Genomic DNA, 15,172 nt, shown 5'->3' on the forward strand with positions numbered 1-15,172 from the left:
CTCCAGACTAGCTGCCTAGTTCCTACAGTAGTGAGAGCAGCCCTCCAGACTAGCTGCCTAGTTCCTACAGTAGTGAGAGCAGCCCTCCAGACTAGCTGCCTAGTTCCTACAGTAGTGAGAGCAGCCCTCCAGACTAGCTGCCTAGTTCCTACAGTAGTGAGAGCAGCCCTCCAGACTAGCTGCCTAGTTCCTATAGTAGTGAGAGCAGCCCTCCAGACTAGCTGCCTAGTTCCTACAGTAGTGAGAGCAGCCCTCCAGACTAGCTGCCTAGTTCCTATAGTAGGCTCTGTCTGCCTTACTTACAAATCAAGGCCTTGTTCATGTCAGGGAGAGGGAGGGACTGACGTGAGGGGACTGTTCAACAGCTCAGGGTGTACCTGCCCCCCCCCCACCCTCTCTCCATCTCTCGCGCTCAAGTCACCAGCCTTCTCTCAGGGTCATGTTAGGATGCCACATCCCAACAGCATCCTCATATACACCATAACAAAGTGCCTGAGATGTGTGCAGGTGTACTTACTGTCAGTGGTGAAGGCAGAGTGGCAGGAAGCCTTGTGGTTAAGAGCATTGGGCCTGTAGCTGAAAGGTTGCTGGTTTGAGTCCCTGAGCTGGCAAAGTAGGAAGAAAATTCTGTTCTGCCCTCAAGCAAGGCAGTTAAACAACAACTGCTCCCCGGGCAACTCGATTAAGGCAGCCCCCCCCCCCCCCCCACCCCACCTCTGAGTCAGAGGTTGGATTAAATGTGTAATTAACATTTGGGTTGAATGCATTCAGTTGTGCAACTGACTAGGTTTCCCCTTTCCTTTCCCAGAGGGAGGGGAGGCCAACTGGTCCAGTCAGAGAGGAGCAACAGACTGGATCTGACCAGAGGAGACATGTCAGAAAAACTAAAAAGGAAGGATATTTCAGTATTGGCTCCACTTCCCCTAGCTGTATATAGCAGAGTAGCTATGATCTGTATCTGTGCATTGAGTTTGACAGTGACCGAGGCTACAGGACTGCCAAGTCACAGTCAGAGGTAGTGAGGCATGCAACAACGCATGATGGCAACCAGAAAAGGAGACATTTTCACAATTTAACCTTCACATCTGATATTCTATCTCTGCCATGGCCTGGCCCCACATACCACTCTTCAAAGTGAGAACTCCCTTTTTGAAGGTATGTGTGTGTCTGCCAGTGTGCACGTATGTGTGTGTGTGTGTGTGTGTGTGTGTGTGTGTGTGTGTGTGTGTGTTAGTTTGAAGCTCTACTGAGGCAGTGCTGTGTCTGCTTCCTTCTATTTCAGAAGCAGTCCTGCATATACTCAATCCAGATGGTCCCTGCATAATCAGTCAGAGACACTGATCAATGGACTGGAGCCACCAGACCAGCCTCTCCACACACACACAGTGTGTGTGTTTTGTTTTGTCACGGTGTGTGTTAGGGGTGTCCCCGAAAAGAAAAAAAAAATCTTGGTCGACCGAAAGTCGTGTTCTTTCAACCAATTGAATAACATCTTCATATTTCAAAATCATTGTCATGTGGTTAATCAAAATTCTATGCAAATCTAAATGAAAAGCCTAAAAAGTTACTTCTAATTGCCATCCGGATAAAAATAGCCTACATAAAGCCAACAAATAAAAACATTGCAGCCTGCAGGTAGAAAACATCCGGATAAAAATAAAATATCCTAGAAATCACATTGGCTACAACGTCTGCAACGAACTTGAAACATTGTATCAACTAGTAACTTGGGTCTAGTCCGAAGCTTGCGCTGCTAGATAAATTGTATGTAATATTCTGTGCCATCAGAGTTTCCCCAACCAGTGAGCTCGGGACAGACACAGCTGTAGGCTACTTGTGCAAGGGATAAGAAGCAGGACTTCAGCAAAAGCTCACCAGAGCTGAGGACCGGCACCTCAAATGTTCTACTGCTTCAGCTCCTGTTCCTCTTACAGAATATTAGCTCAAAATTATTGTGGAGCTCCTGCACCTAAATATGAACAGTAACAGAACCCAAAATGAGTTACTGAACGCATTTCAGTCCAAGTCATGCACTGATAAGAAGTAATCAGGAGGTCTATTTCATGACGTTCCCACTGGATCAGAGCATGACATTTTGCCCTTTCACGCTGAGCGATTACTGAAAGGGAGAGATGGAAAAGATTATTCAATTACATTGAGGAACGATTGTCATTCTCAATGGATGTAAAAACAGTCTTTGTTTGCTTACTGTTTTAGGTGAAGTAAACATTACTTTGAGAAGCTCCACAGCTCATTAGTGGTGGTGCGTTAAGCCAATCAGAAATACAATCAGATCCCCAAATGGGCACATTTATATTCCCACATTTGGGCGCAGGCCAGGTAGCATATAGGCCTACTCGTATGTGTCATTACTCAACATTGACAGGAGCACTCTAAACAACAGACAATGACTAAATTGACAAAACTCTTAAGTGTAGCATAAATTGTGCACTCTGCAAACAATGTGTCCACTCAGACAATGATAACAGGAAGACTGGCATAATATTGAATTCATTAACATAAATTACCATAAACAAAGTAACAACATTGTAGATTAGAAATTATAGAAATTAACGGTAAATGTCCTACTGGTGATAGTGTATATCAATTCCCCATTACATATAACAAAACGCAAACAATTCACACAATGAAGTTATGAAACATGAATGTGCATAAATTGGCAGGCGATAGCACATTCTGGAGAGAGAAGTGCATTGTGCATCTGGGCACATGGTAAATCCCACGTCTGCATTGGCCATGCAGCATTTACGGTGATATGGCCTCAGCAGAAGTTAGGGCATTCATACTTCTTGCGCTTCGGGGAGCAGTGCAGAGCTGTTGTCAAGAAAGTGAGTTTGTTTTCTACAGGATGTACCGCCCCCACCTACTGTCAACCAATCATGTCAATGCGGAGCTATACAGAGCCCCCCCCCCCCGCATTGTTAAAACATTTGGGAGGTACGGAGCTCAATTAGGCCTGCTCGACTAAAACAATCTTGGTCGACCAACAGCCTAACGACCAAACAATCAACTAATTGGGGTTAGCCCTAGTGTGTGTGTATGCATGTGTGAGTGTGTATATGTGTGTGTGTCAGTTAAAACATGTAGGGGGATGGGAGGCTAATTTTCACCTGAAAGGGTTACAGCTGCTCTGAACTTCTAAAGAAATGATTCATGCTCTAATCTGAATCATCTGTTCCTTCTTCCGTGTGTGTGTGTGTGTGTGTGTGTGTGTGTGTGTGTGTGTGTGTGTGTGTGTCGCTCTCTCTCATAAACTCACACACAGTCCAGCCCAAGGGGAAAACTAAATCACGGTCCACGTGACTAATTCTATACATGTAACTAATAGTGCATCAAGCCTAAAACACAGGAGTAACATTTCAAAATAACTGCTGACAGACGCCATTACTTTGGTACAGACCTTCAAAGTGTAGAGACAACGCCCTGAAAGCAGCTACTGTGCTTTGACAAATCAATCTAGTGCATGTGATGATATAGGCCTACAATATGCAGTAGCATCATTAGTATACCTGTGAGAGAGTCAGCACTGTCTGCAACCATGTGGAGCCACGAACAGCTAGCAGGCTGATTGGTTAACTATCATGATGACATAACCAGTGAGGAGAGCAACACATGTCCTCTGGTCTGATGAAACAAAAATAGAACTGTTTGGCCATAATGACCATCGTTATGTTCGGAGGAAAAAGGGGGAGGCTTGCAAGCCAAAGAACACCATCCCAACCGTGAAGCACGGGGGTGGCAGCATCATGTTGTGGGGGTGCTTTGCTGCAGGACGGACTGGTGCACTTCAAAATATATGGCATCATTAAGGAAAATGATGTGGATATATTGATGCAACATCTCAAGACATCAGTCAGGAAGTTAAAGCTTGGTCGCAAATGGGTCTTCCAAAATGGACAATGACCCTAAGCACACTTCCAAAGTTGTAGAAAAATGGCTTAAGGACATCAAAGTCAAGGTATTGGAGTGGCCATCACAAAGCCCTGACCTCAATCCTATAGAACATTTGTGGGCAGAACTGAGAAAGCGTGTGCGAGCAAGGAGGCCTACAAACCTGACTCAGTTACACCAGCTCTGCCAGGAGGAATGGGCCAAAATTTACCCAACTTATTGTGGGAAGCTTGTGGAAGGCTACCTGAAACATTTGACCCAAGACTAAATTGTTTAAGGTAATGCTACCAAATACTAAACTTCTGACCCACTGCGAATGTGATGGAAGAAATAAAAGCTGAAATAAATCCTTCTACTATTATTCTGACATTTCACATTCTTAAAATAAAGTGGTGATCCCAACTGACCTAAGACAGGGAATTTTTGCTAGGATTAAATGTCAGGAATTGTGAAAAACTGAGTATTTGGCTAAGGTGTATGTAAACATCCCACTGAGAATGCTGTTCATTGACTACAGCTCAGCATTCAACACCATAGTGCCCACAAAACTCATCACTAAGCTAAGGACCCTGTGACTAAACACCTCCCTCTGCAACTTGATCCTGGACGGGCCGCCCCAGGTGGTAAGGGTAGGCAACAACACATCTGGCACGCTGATCCTCAACACTGGGGCCCGTCATTGGTGCGTGCTTAGCCCCCTTCCTGTATGCCCTGTTCACTCACGACTGCGTGGCCAAGCATGACTCCTACACCACCATAAAGTTTGCTGACGACAACAGTGGTAGGCCTGATCATCGACAACGATGAGACAGCCTATAGGGAGGAGGTCAGAGACCTCGCAGTGTGGTGCCAGGACAACAACAACAACCTGTCCCTCAATGTGAGCTAGACAAAGGAACTGATCGTGGACTACAGGAAAAGGCGGGCCGAACAGGCCGCATTAACATCAAAGGGGCTGAAGTGGAGCGGGTCGAGAGTTTCAAGTTCCTTGGTGTCCACATCACCAAGGAACTATTATGGTCCAAACACACTAAGACAGTTGTGAAAAGACCATGACAACACCTTTTCCCCCTCAGGAGACTGAAAATATTTGGCATGGGTCCCCAGATCCTCAAAAAGTTCTACAGCTGCACCATCGAGAGCATCCTGACCGGTTGCATCACCGCCTGGCATGGAAACTGCTCGGCATCTGATCGTTCGTACTGCGCTACAAAGGGTAGTGCGTACAACCTAGTACAAAGTCATTTAATCCATTTTAGAATAAGGCTGTAACGTAACAAAATGTCAAGAAAAAGTATGTGAATCCTTTGGAATCACCTGGATTTCTGCATAAATTGGTCATAAAATTTGATCTGATCTTCATCTAAGTCACAACAATAGACAAACAGTCTGCTTAATCTAATAACACAATTATACATTTTTTATGTCTTTATTGAACACACCGTGTTAACATTCACAGTGCAGGGTGGGAAAAGTATGTGAACCCTAGGATTTAATAACTGGTTGATCCTCCTTTAGAAGCAATAACCTCAACCAGTTGCGGATCAGACCTGCACAACGGTCAGGAGGAATTTTGGACCATTCCCCTTTACAAAACTGTTTCAGTTCAGCAATATTCTTGAGGATGTCTGGTGTGAACCACTCATGGTCATGCCACAGCATCTCAATTGGGTTGAGGTCAGGACTCTGACTAGGCCTCACCAGAAGGCGTATTTTCTTCTGTGCAAGCCGTTCTTTTGTTGATTTACTTCGTTGTCCTGCTGCATCTCCCAACTTCTGTTGAGCTTCAACTGGCAGACAGCCTTACATTCTCCTGCAAAAATGGGAATTAATTTTTCCGTTGATGATAGCAAGCTGTCCAGGCCCGGAGGCAGAAAAGCAGCCCAAACCATAATGCTCCCTCCACCATACTTTACAGTTGGGATGAGGTTTTGATGTTGGTGTGCTGTACCTTTCTTTCTACACATATGGTGTTGCATGTTCCTTCCAAACAACTCAATTTTAGTTTAATCTATCCACCGAATAGCTGTGGAACATCCAGGTGCTCTTTTGTGAACTTCAGACATGCAGCAATGTTTTTTTGGACAGCAGCGGCTTCTGCCGTGGTGTCCTCCCATGAACACCATTCTTGTTTAGTGTTTTACCTATTCTAGACTCGTCAGAGATGTTAGCATGTTCCAGAGATTTCTGTTAGTTTTTAGCTGATACTCTAGGATTCTTCTTAACCTCATTGAGCATTCTGTGCTGTGCTCTTGCAGTCATCTTTGCAGGACGGCCACTCCTAGGGAGAGTAGCAACAGTGCTGAACTTTATCCATTTATAGACAATTTGTCTTACCGTGGACTGATGAACATCCAGGCTTTTGGAGATACTTTTGTAACCCTTTCCAGCTTTATGCAAGTCAACAATTCTTAATCTTAGGTTTTCTGAGATCTCTTTTGTTCGAGGCATGGTTCATGTCAGGCAATGCTTCATGTGAGTAGCAAACTCACATTTTGTGAGTTTTTTTTATATTGCAGGGCAGCTCTAACCAACATCTCCAATCTCGTCTCATTGATTGGATTCCTGGTTAACTGACTCCAATTATCTTTTGGAGAAGTCATTAGCCTAGGGGTTCACATACTTTCCCCAACCTACACAGTGAATGTTTAAATTATGTATCAATATAGACAAGAAAAATACAATAATTTGTGTGTTATTAGTTTAAGCACACCGTTTGTCTATTGTTGTGACAGAGGAAGAGCAGAGCAAATTTTTTGACAAATTTATGCAGAAATCCAGGTAATTCCACAGGGTTCACATACTTTTTCTTGCAACTGTATATGCAGAAAGTGTACAGCATAGTGGGTACATTTCTGCAAAAACTTAGAGCGTTGAAGTGCGAGGCTCAACTTCTCCACTGTTTTGGGTCCCCTGGCTACCACACTGTTCACAGCGTGAATCAAACTCATGCACATTCGAAGATACAGTGTGTGACAGCGAAGTGTTACATCTCACGCATCTCAATATCTCCGGTTCTGCTTGCGGCAACGTCATTTCGCTGAGTCTACTTTAAGAAAGAAACACATCCCCAATTTAACTGACAGTCTAAAAATGTCTTCAGATCACTGGCATTAGTCACGTTATTGAATGTTGGCATTGACCAGTGTTCTTCAAGCCTGGTCGTGGGGACCCAGTGAGTGTAGGCTTTTGTTACTGTTCAGCGCTAACCCATCCGATTCAACCCAATGTTGGCGTAGCCGAGAAGCTAGGCCCATAATCTCACCAGCGGGAGTTAACAGACAAACACTGAACACTGCAACAAAGACTAGATAAACATTGCCACAGAGCAGCAAGGAGCTGTTTTCCTATTTAATCAATAGATAAACCCACACTATGATAAATGCATGTTTCTGCCATAAGATTCCTCCTTCATAGGCAGTCTGAAGAGGACTCACTCATTACAGCCGACGAGGGCGGCTGTTTAGAACAGCATGCAGAGGACTCTGGGTATTATTTATGCCCTGTCAATGGTCCATCTGAGTGCATCACCCCAGCCAAAACCACCATAGGGGGTTAGAGTAGTGCCTAATTCTACAGACAGAGCATAAGAAGGGATGCTAAGTAGTAATCTTTGCAAAATGGCTCCAGTCCAGTCAGCACATAAATCAGATACAATACATAGTCTATATTTAAAATCTCCCCAAAAATCCCTACCTTTATCCAGTGAATGCTACAGGCAGCCTGTAGATAGTAGCATTAGCATAGCAGCTAGTAAATGAAGCAGCATGGTGGCGAGTGACACAGCACAGTGCAGGCCTGTAGAAGGGCTAATCCATATCCGGCTGCATGCTACAGCTGTACAGACAGACTAGTACATCTCTGCTCCTAACAGGTAAGCTTGGTTCCTCATCTATAGGGTAAGATGACAGTCTGCGTAGCGAGTGAAGGGCCCGGCGGTGGATGCGGTCTCCTCACAGCAGAGCAGCATGTAAACAAACCCACACGCAGCAGCGTCGTCATCACTGCTTACACTCTCCCCATCTCTCTTTCTCTCTCTGCCTCCCACTTTCTTCATCCCTTCCTCGCTTGCTCTCGTACTTTCTGCCTGCCTCCTTCGCCCTCCCCCTCCCCATCTGTCCCTCTCCATTTCTCTCCCTCCTTATTCCTGCAGGAGCTAAGAGAAGCAGACTGATAAGGTCCTGTGTTCTCTCTGGCTGACACTGTTCTCCAGCAGAAATACACAGAGAGGGAGAGGGACAGGAGGGAACAGGGAGAGATGGGACTGTGGATGCATCGTGACAAACTGGGCTGACAGGACCCAGACGGGCTTTGTCCAGACGAGGAAGGGAATGAAGGGGAGAGGTGTCACTGTTCCCATCCTAAACCCTGCTCCAGAACCTCCTCAGTGATTTGGGAAACTTCAGGGAAGAAACTGTGAAAGGTCTGTATGATGTAGGCCTGTCACATGTTGTTGATTCCCAGACCAATAAATAATCAACTGTGGTGGCTGGAGAATATTTCCCTGCACTGTGTCACGTTTGCAGTCACGCTCTCCCTCTCTCCAGGGGTCCTATCCTTAGTATCATTTAGTGTAGGGCCAGACCGACTGACCAACGGCAGGTTTCACTTTTCTGCACATGTGGATTTATGGTCTCCATTTAGCATGCCATCATCAATAATTCAGTCTGTTGCATTCGAGGGAAATGCAGAGGTTTATGTCCCAAATGACACCCTATTCCCTATTAAAGTGCACAACTTTTGACCAGAGCATTATGGACACTGGTCAAAAGTAGTGTACATCTTAGGGTACAGGGTGTCATTTGAGACACAGCCAGAGACAGTGGACTCGGGGTAGCACCCGCCACTACTTGACTACAGATCTGTCAGCGCAGATCCCCAAAACAACAACTTTGGTTCAGTTCTAATGGATTTCAGTGTAAAACAGCATAGACAGGCAAGGCAATGCAGCGAGGCAGAGTAGCTATTGCTGTCTGAGGCACCGGCTATCCACCAAGTAGCAGGATTTACAATGTCGCTCATAAGTCAATTAATGAAAGAGAAAGGAGAGTTTTACTAGCAGACTTTTATGACAAAGGCTCCGGAGAAAAAAAAATACAGGATTATTATAGCAGAGTAATTAGTAAGATAGCAACCATAGAAACGGTGTGTCAATGTGTGTGTGTGTCTGTGTTGGAAAAGAGTATGATGACATGAGAATGCAGAGGAGTTGAGTGTAGTGTGTTGCAGGAGCATTGTATGATGACGTAACATGCATGAGCCTGATTGAGTGTGTGTTTATGTGGGAAGCTATTATTGGCTTATAAGAGCAACAGAGTAGGCAGAGCATTCAACTGGCTGTGTGTGTGTCAGATTCACTGTGTTTAATACTGATATGAATCTTAAGTGTCTTCTCTGAGCTTGTTTACAGAGTGAGTGTTGTTTGTTGAGAGAGAGAGAGAGAGAGAGTAGGATGAATCAACAGGCTCCTGGTTGCCCTCTGAGCCCAGTGGGAGAAAAATCCCATCGCTGAGTCACAGCACTCCCCCATACATACAGTACATACACAGTGGTCTCAGGGTCTGTATGCGCGCACGTGTGCAAGCGAGAGGTAGCTAGCTACTATATTGAATCGCAAAACTACAGTGCCCAACGTAGTACAATGTAGTACTGTAGTTGTTTACAAATCACTGTAGAACCTTGTGAGCAATAGCCAACTGGGAGTAGTCTCACAAACAGTTCCTGGTCTTTCAGGATGCCTGGTCGTAACTCGGAAGCTTCCTCTCAATCAATAAGCATGTCCCCTCCCCTTGACCTTGGCTCTGATGGCTCCTACCAGGAAACCACTGACTGAGTCTGCCTTTACGACCTCACTCCACTCTAGTGATTTGTAGTAGTCGTCAATTCAGATAACCACTCAAGCCATGGACTTTCCCAACCCTCTAATGACTGTCCATCTCATGACTGGTGTCTTTTTTTCTTTCTTTAAAGCTCTTTGAGAATCGTTATGGAATAAATAGCACTACAAAAGTTGAATGAATTATTAGTAAATCATGCTAATGTGATTATGTACGCAAACTAGCACACAGCAAAGGCAGCTAAGGGCCGTCACCTCTGGCCATGCACTGAAGTATGCCTCTCAAACTGATGTCATTTTTCACTTGGTCATGTTTATCAGTTGTTCTTATCATATCGCCACTAACACATTATCTCCACTTTGGTCCATGTGAGACAGAGCTAATCCAGCAGTACAAAGGCTATGTTCGAAACGACACCCTAATTCCTAATGAACCGAAATGCACCCTATTCCCTATATAGTGTACTATGGGCTCTGGTCAAGTGTTGTGCAAAATATACTAGGGTATACGGTGCCAATTTGAACATAGACAAACAGTTGAGTGATGTGATGGGACAGAGACACTGGGTTCTCAGCACAGGAGGCTACTGAGGGGAGGACGGCTCATAATAATGGCAGGAATGGAGTAAATGGACTGGTATCAAACACATGGCAACCATGCATTTGATGAATTTGATACCCTTCCATTGATCATGTTCCAGCCATTACTATGAGCCCATCCTCCCCAATTAAGGTGCCACCAGCCTCCTGGTATTCTCAGGGATTTCAACAAGCTGTGTGATAGGCGCCTGTGTAGATAGGCCTGTTGCTGAGTCCCATTGAGACCAAGGTCTCTTTTACAAGGGAGCCATGCATATACAAAATGTACACTCTCAGTTCCAGGTCAGAGATAACACTGCTGAGGATGAATGGTGATAAATCACATTGATGAGATTTCACCGGTTCATAACGAACTCTTCCGGACGCTCACTGTCCACTTCAGCCTGTGTCACAACGGGATGATTTACAATACAATTACAGTGGCTGTGTTGATACTGATAACACACACATAAATGTATAACATAAATTCAATAGTAATCTTACAAGAAAACAGAGTTACAGTTAAAGCGTTGGTAGAAGACTGCACAGGAGGAGGTGATGATGATGATGCTGAGAGAGTGTTCAATAATGCACCCATCTGTATAGACACATGGCACCGTTTGTTTTCATTTTAGCCATGTGGAACGAACTGAGGCTCATAGGAAAGGGCTGTCAACCGCACCACCACTCTGCCAACAGGCTTATATAACCCACCACTTCCACTTTCAGTAACTAGAACCCCCTTAACTCCACCATTCAAGATCAGCCAACACAAAACACAGTCGTCATAGATTTGACTGTACAATGCTGCCCTGGCAACGCCAAGAACCCGTCATGATGATAATGAATGTTAGCTGAGAGAATTTCATGGTAATAGATTATTCAATAAAATACTAGAATATGGTTTTTCATGGACCAAGCGTGTTTAAGTGGACGAACAAAGAGGCAGGTACTCAGTGGGCTACGGATATAATTTCACAGCCTGACTGCAGATCAAGTCATAATAGCATAGACATACCTGGAAAGAATACATAGGATGCCTAGGAAAGAATACAATGTCCATCGACATTAAAAGACCCGTATGTCTTGGTCATTGGAGGCTGAGTACGCATCCTCTGCTCGCTCCTCTCTTCCCATATGAAAACATTGCGTGAAAATAAGACGACTAGCCTAAGTTGCAGGTGGTGTTCATACCTAAACGTATCACAGGCAATAACTAGCTGTAGACCGCAATAAATAAAAAGCATATGGGTGATAACTGACTATACAGAGAATAATACAACTTTGAAGATGAAGCTTTTTGTGCAAGGAGGTGTAAACAATTAATGAGCAAATTAGCTATTATGCTAACCTTCTCATGGCGACTTTTCCTGCCTCTATAACTAACCAGATAACTGCATTTCAAGATGAAGACACAAACCTTTCTACGACGTTTGATGACAATTAATTTGGTGGGAAAGAGACAGCCGTTGGTGTTGACGTTCGCTTGTTACATTTGTTTCCAGCCTGTCTGTGCGCTCCGCAGTGTGATCTCACCTCTCCGCTACATTGTATTATGTGACGTTGCAACTTCATCAAAGGAACCTCCCCCTACTTGAGTCTGAGGCACAGAATTCAGGACACAACTTTATTGAAGACAAATCTATTTTCAGTAAATCATGATAGGCTGCATCTTTGTACAGTGTCCTAGGAAAAAATCTAATTAGATTTTGGAATTACCAATAAAAGGCATGATGAAGAACTATATTTAGATTCAAAACAGAAGTCAATGGCTACAGAATATAATGAAGATATGAGTCTATGCTATGATTGAACTGATACAAATACACTTACATGGATAAAAGCGTCCGTTAAATGGCATACATTATTATTATAATTATCATTATTATTATAAAAGTTATCTGTCTCAAATAAAAATGGCTTCACTCTCTTGTGTTTGAGGGATGCTGTACAGTAGCTCAGTCAGGCCTGTAATGAATCCTGGCTAAATCCTGTAGGAAGGCTAAATCCTTGTTTTAAGTCTATCTTTGCAACATCTTGGCTCCAGTAAGGCATGGTCCAGCATTATGTTCCTGCCCTGCATAGACAGTCATTATTACAGTAATTTCAAATGTTATCATATGTCATTATCTGAGCATATCACTGGTTATTACTATTACAAGCTGGGTGGTTTGAGCCCTGAATGCTAATTGGCTGAAAGCCTTGGTATATCACGATATTACAAAACATGTATTTTCACTTCCCTAATTACATTGCTAACCAGTTTATAATAGCAATAAGGAACCTCGGGGTTTGTGATATATGGCCGATATACCAGTATACTCCACGTTGCGTCGTGCGTAAGAACAGCCCTTAGCTGTGGTATATTGGACATCTTCGGGCCTTATTGATTAAGTATGCGTTCTTCTTCTTCAGTTCACAGTTAGATTAAGCTGTACTACCGTCATGTGGCCACAATTTGCAGTCGCAGCATTCACATTTGTGTGGTCTCTATTCTCTTAAAAGAAAATGTACTATCTAGAGCAGTGTTTCCCAACCCTGGTCCTCCAGTATCCCCAACAGAACACATTTTCATTATAGCCCTGGACCAGCACACCTCATTCAACTCATTGAGGGCTTGATGATTAGTTGACAAGTTGAAGCAGGTCAACTAATCATCAAGCCCTCAATGAGTTGAATGAGGTGTGTTTGTCCAGGTCTATAATAAACATGTGTACTGTTGAGGATACAAGACTTGTTAAACCCTATTCTAGAACCTAAAAGGGCTCTTCGGCTGTCCCCATAGAAGAACCATTTGAAGAACCATTTTTGGTTCAAGGTAGAACCCTTTTGGTTACAGGTAGAACCATTTTGGGTTCCATGTAGTGCGCTTTCCAAAAGAGTTCGACCTGGAACCAAAAAGGGCTCTACTAGGAACAGCCGAAGAACCCTTTTGGAAGCCTTCTGTGATTTATCATTGAAACATCAATAATGTATTACGGTGTAATCAATTTCCTTTAAACCTGACAAACAATATGATTTGAATAGTACAAACATCTTCTTCAGTAAAATTAACTCAAGGAATTTGTGTTTTTGTATTCAGCCAAGCTTCTGTGCTTTCTGAGCTAGCCTACCTCCTAAAGTAACCTTTTACTCTTTCATATTTTAATACAGAGTGACAGACATGGCAGCAATAATGTTAGAAAGGCAACTTTATTGTGCATAATTATGTCATGCAATTTTTTTGGTTCGTATTGACATTACTTTGGATGGACAAAAGTTATATCAACATTTGATAGGTCAGCGATAATGTTAGAACGGCAACTTTATTGTGCATAATTATGTGATGCCATTTCTTTTTTCATTTCCTAGAGAACGTGGGCACGGTGTTGTGCTATGCCGTGGTGTGCACCCTGTGGAACAGCATTGGCATTGGCCTGTCTCTCTATGTCATCTGCCGGATTGAGGCATTCTGGTTGAAGGACACCGATCTTCAGGAGAACCTGCTGTTTGCCTCCATCATCTCTGTGGTGGACCCGGTAGCTATGTTCGTGGTGTCTAAAGATATTAGGGTCGGGCCTCCCGAGTGGCGCAGTGGTCTAAGCTTGTAGCTTCAGTAGTCTCAGGCATACAGTTACAAAGCGTGTATTTCCATGGATGCTCGTCATGCTTTACATACCTGGTACGCTTTAGTGACAACAAGCTAGTTTCGCTGTAGGCTAGTTTCCCTGTAGGCTAGTTTCCCTGTAGGCTAGTTTCGCTGTAGGCTAGTTTCGCTGTAGGCTAATTTCCCTGTAGGCTGGCTTCCCTTTTCTCCAGAGTGAATGGCTGTGGGTGTCTTGCTGTCTTTGTTGCTCTGCAGTTTCAGCATGACAAGGAGTTTCACTATAAACTGGAGGCCCTGGCCGTGTCTCAATGCTCCTAAAATACTTCCTTTCCTCCACGCCTCCTTGCCTCCTTTCCTTTGCTTCGTGATCACTAAAAACTGAAACAATTTGATATATTTCCACCATATTGCCTTCACATGTCATGTTCGTTCAGATCGATGGTAAGGAAGAAAGGAGAGGCGGAAAGGAGAGGAGGTAAGGAGAGGAGGTAAAGAAGCCATTCAACACTGATTAAGACATAGCCCCCGAGTTTAAGCTTGGGAAAGATACAATTGTTAATTGGAATTGTTCAGCAGCTTTACCCTTCTACCACAATGATACATCTATTACTTTCACTATGGTTTGACCTGAACACTGGAGGAACAGTAAACCAAAAGGAGCGAAGGCTTTGGTTGACACTGTACCTTTCTGAGACAGATCCCTCAGATGCTTCAGATGCCTTTAGTCAGTGGAAGTGTCTGTTTGCAGTAGGTGGTATTTGATTCCTGACTATAAAGAGTCATATTTCTCAACCAATAGAATGTTGCACCCGATAGAATAAAGGTCAATAATTGATGATGACGCTCTCTTCCTCCTCTCTCTCTGGCCAACTGCTGTACAACATGTTCACCTTCGTGGCTGACATGCCAGATGACATGCCAGTGGAGTCTGTGGATGTGTTTATGGGCGTAGCTAGTTCTTCGTGGTGAGCATTGGCGGACTGGCCGTCGGCTTCCTGTTTTGCTTTGTGACTGCGTTCACTATGCGCTTTACGGCTAACGTCCTCGAGATCAAACCGCTCTTTGTCTTCATGTACACTTACCCGGCCTACCTGGTGGCTGAGCTGTTCTCCATCTCCAGCATCATGGGGGTAGTGTGTTAACCCTTTCCGTACCGTTCCCTTCGACATGGCCTGCAAGGGGCCATCTGCTTTGCCCTAGTCTTTACCTTGCCAGACAACATCCAGCAAAATAATTGATTTGTTACTGCATCCATCGCC

The 15,172-nt window shown here is 44.1% G+C and overlaps 1 protein-coding gene and 1 pseudogene across 1 annotated transcript in view; one reads left to right on the forward strand and one right to left on the reverse strand.

The window, feature by feature from the left end:
• The window catches only part of LOC120033511 (inositol polyphosphate-4-phosphatase type I A-like), a 35,966-nt gene extending 24,108 nt beyond the window's left edge, over positions 1-11,858 (reverse strand). Inside the window, exon 1 of the mRNA XM_038979882.1 lies at positions 11,748-11,858. The gene's annotated coding sequence lies outside the window, so the exon portion shown is untranslated. The remainder of the gene's footprint in view (positions 1-11,747) is intronic.
• Positions 11,228-15,055, forward strand: LOC120033254 (annotated as a pseudogene).
• The last annotated feature ends 117 nt before the right edge of the window (positions 15,056-15,172 follow it).

This window comes from Salvelinus namaycush, chromosome 40, assembly GCF_016432855.1.
Source record: "Salvelinus namaycush isolate Seneca chromosome 40, SaNama_1.0, whole genome shotgun sequence".
Classification (NCBI taxonomy): domain Eukaryota; kingdom Metazoa; phylum Chordata; class Actinopteri; order Salmoniformes; family Salmonidae; genus Salvelinus; species Salvelinus namaycush.